At 36.7% G+C, this 7,500-nt stretch overlaps 1 protein-coding gene across 1 annotated transcript in view; it reads left to right on the forward strand.

Moving 5' to 3' along the window:
• The window catches only part of LOC137643216 (DE-cadherin-like), a 184,242-nt gene that overhangs the window by 49,673 nt on the left and 127,069 nt on the right, over positions 1-7,500 (forward strand). The gene's annotated exons all lie outside the window — the stretch shown is intronic.

Below are 7,500 nucleotides of genomic sequence, written 5' to 3' on the forward strand. Positions count from 1 at the left end.
AAAGATGAACGAGTAAATTTCCGACAAAAATATTCGTGGGTTAACCCCCAGCCCCTACTCCTACGCCCATGTATATATATATATATATATATATATATATATATATATATATATATATATATATATATATATATATATATATATATATATATGTATATGTATATATATATGTAGGCATGTATGTATATATATACATATATATACACACATATATAATATATATATATATATATATATATATATATATATATATTTATTTACTTATTTATTATACATGTGTATGTGTATATATATACAGTAGGCCCTCACCATACGACATTAATCCGTTCCGGAGTTGGTATCGTATGGTGAAAATGTCGTATGGCGGGCAATAGAATAGCTAATGCGTGCAAAACCCCACGTAAAAACATTGAAAATTAGTATGTAACAAAATAGTTTAGTAAGCACTGTACTACAGTATACTTATATATAATATACATGTACTGTACAGTATATAATTAAATAACATTACAAGATAAATAAAAATTATATACTCTACAGTACTGTAAAGGAAAAATTATATTTTATTTACCTTTGGAGTGACCTGACTTGAGCTGGTAGTGGTTGGAGGCAAAGGGGGGAGGAGACGGCAGATATAAAAACGTATCAATGCTAATTATGTTATGTACACTTAATAATAAATTTATTCTTACTATTAAACACTGAAAATTAAAAATGCTTTTTTTTATTATTTTTGTCTTTTGAATTTTTTTATGACTTTTTTTTAGAACTTAAAAAATTACTCCTTTTTAGCTTTTTTAATAGAATCACTATTATCATCTTTGCTTTCTGATACATCTCCTTTGGAGAAATATCTATTCAAAGAAGCCTGTTTCTGACGATTCCTCAACATATTTCTAAAATGACTCATACACTTGTCATTAACACTCTCCATAAAACGACTTGTGTGAAGTTTTTCTGGGTGTTTTTTTTTTTTTTTTTTTTCAATGAAACTCGTAAGGTTTTCATACCAACCAAGAGCTTCCCTTATTTCTGCCGATGTCGTTTCTTCAGTCTCCCCCCCGTCCTTGCCACCACTAGAGCTGTGCTCTTCTTGAATGATGGTCAACTGCATTGCCTCCAACTCCTTCAAGTCTTCAGTCGTAAGCTCCTCCTTGTGCTCCTCGATGAGGTTATGGACGTCAGCCTCATCGACAACAAGCCCCATGGACCTCCCAATTGAAATTATTTCCTCAACATCACCCTCAGGGGCAGGATCATCAACGGCCTCGTCCTCGGTTGAGGGATCGAAACCTTCGAAGTGTCGTTCTGCTACAACAGCTGGCCAGTTTCTTCCATGAGGAGTTCAAGGTGTGCCGTTAAACCTCATTCCAAGCTTTGTCGATCATCTTCAGGCATTGAACAGTGTCAAAATGCCCCTTCCAAAATTCACGGAGGGTGAGTTGAGTGCTTTCGAAGCATCTTTTGAACAGATGCTTCGTGTAAAGCTTCTTAAAGTTAGCAATCACTTGCTGGTCCATAGGCTGGAGGAGAGGGGTGGTGCTTGATGGCAGATAGAGAAGCTTGATGAAGGAGAAGTCAGGAAGAATGATGTACTCGAGGCCAGGAGGGTGAGCCGGTGTAAAGGATTCAAGTTACCCCCCCGTTTCAAATTACCCCCCGGTAACTTGAAACCGGTTTCAGATTACCGGGGGGGTAGTTTGAAACCGGTTTCAAGTTACCCCCTCTGTTTTCAAGTTACCCCCTCATCAGAGTGATAAATAATTCATGTGACATTGCAAATATGTATCATGCATTTATTGTTGGCTTCGCAGCAGTAGGAAAAGTAGTTTAATCTGGTATTTAAGACCAAAAATTGTGTATTAGTGAATTATATGACACGTTAAAAGTCACAGACTGTAATTCAAGGTTTTGTGATAAAGGCGAGGTAAAATTTTATTTTATTTCTGTTCGTGTGATTGTTGATATTTTCGTATTTAAGACCTAAAGTGACATATAATTCCCTAATTCACAATATTTGAAGTTACAGACTTTCATTTAAAGTTTAGTGATCACGGCGAGGTAAAACTATTTTATTTCAGTGTGCGCGTGATTGTCGAGATTTTATTTATTTTTTTATTTTTTCTATCTTCTATAGATTTTATTCATGTGCTTTAGGTGCATGAGGTTCGGGCGGCAATATGCCTGGAGAAATTGACACAAAAATCACACAGAATATATGGTGTTGATTATTTTATGCCGCTATTGGGCTCCGAGTTTGCTCTTAAAATGGTTTGACCATACCCATAGTTGCAATATAACAATAGAACTCCTTGTGTCCATATATCTCTTTGTTTATTCATTTATTCTGTCACTGATAATGCATAGTAACTTCGTAATATTTGGATGCTATGCACGTAAAAAATAAAAGCTCAAATATAAATTACCAACATGCATGTCGTCGTGCAGACAGAATTAACGTTGTGTAAGCTACTGTTAGCTCGATTCATTTTAAACCAGAGGACATTAAAGATGGTATGAAGTCTCGATTACTAGGTATTGCTGTTTTGTCATTTGATGAAATGAGTAATAAGAAAGAATGGAGCTATGACAAAGGGGCAGAAGTGTTATATAAACCGCATGGAAATGTACAGGTGACTATTTGGCGAGGTCTTTTTTTTCTTTATGATACATTTCAGGTAAAATTCTTAAACATTTTATGACACCGTTTTTCAATAATTTTCCATTTCGAGATCAACAACAGAGATAAAAAAATCCATACACGAATCCATCACTTACTATTCTGGAAGATGGTTTAAATAGGATTTGATTTAGCCCATGATAACACACAGCTGCCTGCCTTTAGGCTAAAATCAGTAACAACAGTTGTGAGATTAACACAAGCTGTGTTCAATGTAATCCAAAGAGGGCTATAAAGTGTAACGACTTTTCCGTAGTCCAGGTGTTTTCGTATACAAACAACCAATGTAAGTACAGTAGAAGCAAACAGCATGTACTGTATCATGTTTTATTAAAACTGTTATAATTGCTTACAATCTTGCTTTATTAAAAGTGTCAATTATTTACAGATATCATGAATGATATAGTATTTACAACATACATACAAATACATATACATGTATTATATATATATGTATATATATATATATATATATATATATATATATATACACAGTATATATATATATATAAATATATATATATATATATATATATATATATATATTTATATATATATATATATATATATATATATATATATATATATATATGTATATATATATATATATATATATATATATATATATATATATATATATATATATATACATATGTACTTATGATCAATATGTTGATTATACCTTATATAATATTTACTTGCAATATAATTATGAAATATTTCAAATAATGGAAAAAATAACCGTCAAAATAAAATTTCACCTCGTCTTCCTGTTTCGGTCAAATATGCACCCATGACTGGTAACGGAATATCCGACATTTATTAGCTAAGATATAAACATAAGACGGATAAAGGCTGAATATTAATAAACGATACCAATAGGTGAAACAGTACATGTATATACATATTACCTAATGATTGTGTTGACCCTGATCAAAAGCAATTTATTAATATTCATAAATGATGAGATCCTGGCAAAAACGAGGGGGGTAATTTGAAACCAGGGGGGTAGCATAAAACCGGTTTCAAATTACCCCCGGGGGTAGCTTGAAACCGGTATCAAGTTACCCCCCGGTAGTTTGAATCCGGTTTCAAATTACCGGGGGGGTAAGATTTGGAGGGGGTAATTTGAAACCGGTACACCGGGGCATTGTCCATTACCAGGAGACATTTGAGAGGAAGATTGTTCTCTTCTATAAAGTTCTTGACAGCAGGACCGAAGCAGACGTTTATCCACTCAATAAATATGGTCCTCGTGACCCAGGCCTTGGCGTTAGACTTCCAAAATACCGAGAGCCTCTCCTTCGTGATATTTTGTGCCTTGATGGCACGAGGATTCTCTGAGTGGTATACCAGTAGGGGCTTAATTTTCAAGCCCCCACTGGTATTTGCACAAAATGCGAGCGTAAGTCTGTCCTTCATCGGTTTATGGCAAGGAAGTTTCTTTTTTTTCAGCTGGGATATATGTACGGCGGGGCATTTTCTTTCAGAAAAGGCCAATTTCATCACAGTTAAACACTTGCTGAGGAATGTAGCCTTCTCTGGAAATTACTTTCTCAAACTTCTTGAGGAATTCTTCTGCTGCTTTCTTGTCAGAACTGGCCCCCTCTCCATGCCTGACAACTGAATGAATACCAGTCCTCTTCCTAAAGCGATCAAACTACCCATGAGAAGCCTTGAACTCTTTGGGGGCTTGCTGCGACATTCCTTCGTCTCCGCTGTCTCTCTGGGCTTCCACGAGATTGGCAAAGATGGCGGTCGCCTTGTTCGAAATTACTGATTGCGATTTCCTTCTCTTTAATCCATAGAAGAAGGAGTCTTTCCATCTCGTTGTTGATTGAGGTCCTTCCACTGGCAAGGACAGTCATGCCTTTAGAAGACTTACTTGCTTTAATGACTTCCTTGTTCTTGATAATTGTACCAATTGTAGACTGGTTACGGCCATACATACTAGCGAGGGTAACGATGGGCATGCCTTCTTCATATTTCATTATTATCTCCAGCTTCGTTTCTATTGTAATCATCTTTTTACTTCTCCCTTTAACATCACTAGCAATCTTGGGACCCATGGCTAACGAATTAGATTTATAATAAAGCACTAAAATGCACAAAAAATATGATATCACAAGCAATCACACGAGATCAAGTCTTTACAAAACGCACACGAGATTCTGAACTGAGCGTGCGTATAAAAAAGAGAGAGAGAGGCAGCATCTCTCTCAGGCATTGTGGGAGGGATTTCGGCCAATAGCGTATTGCCATCTTAATGACGCCATGACGCCGACCAATAGCAGACCAGCTTCTTAGTGACGTATGCAGTGATGTATGAGCGTGGTGGTAGGCTAGTGACTCGCACAGTCATACACGTAAAAACCGCCAAGTTTGAGTTTTGGAATTCAATGCCGTAAGGTGGGGAAAAATGTCGTAACGAGGGGACGATAAAACATCGTATTCCACACTGTAATGTGAAAAAAACGTAAGCTGGGGAAGAATGCTGTATTGACTCATTAGGGGTAATTTGAATGAATTACTACCAATTGTGGCACGTTGTGGGCCGGGATATCGGGTAAAACTCGCTGGTAAGAGACTGATGTCTCGCCAGGTAAATCCTCGGACAGCTGGGTAGCGTCAGGTTCCGATATCTTTTATGGCCTCTCGTGGCATGGTTGGTTTCGACCTGGCCTTTCATTAGAAGGGGCTAGCGTTCGATCCCAAGTATGAGGTAGAAATATATTTCTATTTGAACATGATGTTGTGTTGATATTTATCCATATTGACTCATTAGGGGTAATTTGAATGAATTACTACCAATTGTGTCACGTGGTGGGCCGGGATATTGGGTAAAACTCGCTGGTAAGAGACTGATGTCTCGCCAGATAAATCCTCGGACAGCTGAGTAGCGTCAGGTTACGATATCTTTTATGTCCTCTCGTGTCATGGTTGGTTTCGACATGGCCTTTCATTAGAAGGGGCTAGCGTTCAATCCCAAGTATGAGGTAGAAATTTATTTCTATTTGAACACGATATTGTGTTGATATTTATCCATATTGACTCATTAGGGGTAATTTGAATGAATTACTACCAATTGTGTCACGTGGTGGGCCGGGATATCGGGTAAAACTCGCCTGTAAGAGACTGATGTCACGCCAGGTAAATCCTCGGACAGCTGGGTAGCGTCAGGTTCCGATATCTTTTATGGCCTCTCGTGGCATGGTTGGTTTCGACCTGGCCTTTCATTAGAAAGGGGTAGCGTTCGATCCCAAGTATGAGGTAGAAATTTATTTCTATTTGTACACGATGTTGTGTTGATATTTATCCATATTGACTCAATAGGGGTAATTTGAATGAATTACTACCAATTGTGGCACGTGGTTGGCCGGGATATTGGGTAAAACTCGCTGGTAAGAGACTGATGTCTCGCCAGGTAAATCCTCGGACAGCTGGGTAGCGTCAGGTTCCGATATCTTTTATGGCCTCTCGTGTCATGGTTGGTTTCGACCTGGCCTTTCATTAGAAGGGGCTAGCATTCGATCCCAAGTATGAGGTAGAAATTTATTTCTATTTGAACACGATGTTGTGTTGATATTTATCCATATTGACTCATTAGGGGTAATTTGAATGAATTACTACCAATTGTGTCACGTGGTGGGCCGGGATATCGGGTAATACTCGCTGGTAAGAGACTGATGTCTCGCCAGATAAATCCTCGGACAGCTGGGTAGCATCAGGTTCCGATATCTATTATGGCCTCTCGTGGCATCGTTGGTTTCGACCTGGCCTTTCATTAGAAGGGGCTAGCGTTCGATCCCAAGTATGAGGTAGAAATTTATTTATATATATATATATATATATATATATATATATATATATATATATATACATATATATATATATATATATATATATATATATATATATATATATATATATATATATATATATATATATATATATATATATATATATAGCGTTCACGTTTCGTACTGAATTAGCTCGACCCCAATCAAGGAATAGAGTTCCCCTCCCTATCAACGAAGAGATATATTTAAGAAAGAAAAAAATTTATGGGCAATCAACCTGGAAAGGGGATATTGACAGGTGTCGTTCTTGCTACATTTTCCAGTGGGTGAAAAGTGCTTGTATAACTATGTGGAGGTGTAAATGAAATTTGGAATTACTGTAGAGGATTTTGGAGTAAGTAATATGGACGATGATTGGATAAGAAATGAGTAAAGCCAATGAATAGGAAATTCAAGGTGCAAAAATGTGAAGGAGCCGAAGTGGGAAAAGATGATGTAGTTATTGAACTAACTTTCTTTCATGGCGGTAAAATGTGGATTTTACAAGTGAATGAAAGCAAACGGACAAGGTGATGTGATTATTTGTTTATGAAATTATAAAAATGATATTAGATTCAGAAGGAAGGAAAGTCTGGACATTCGTAGGAGTAGTAAAACATTTAGCAAAGGTAAAAGGATGGATTTGAATGGTGTAAAATGGTTTGGCTATATATGAATAGTGAATTGTTATAGCCTGGTAAAACGGATACAAAATATTTATAAATGGGGGTGGGGAAGATTTATAAATTGCTGGAAAGATAAAATGGAAAAATGCTAGAAAGAAAGGGCATGAAACACGAGAGGGTATGTATAAAAGGTAAACGATGCCGATGATGGTGATTGTGTTAGTGACCGTGTGTGTGTGTGTGTGTGTGTGTGTTTGTGTATATATACATGTGTGCATAATGGGATTTAACGTGCCATTGATGACCCTTTTGTATAAAAGTGTGAATTAGGTAACGAAATGAGAGTTTCCTTGCT

This window comes from Palaemon carinicauda, chromosome 6 (genome assembly GCF_036898095.1).
Source record: "Palaemon carinicauda isolate YSFRI2023 chromosome 6, ASM3689809v2, whole genome shotgun sequence".
Lineage (NCBI taxonomy): Eukaryota > Metazoa > Arthropoda > Malacostraca > Decapoda > Palaemonidae > Palaemon > Palaemon carinicauda.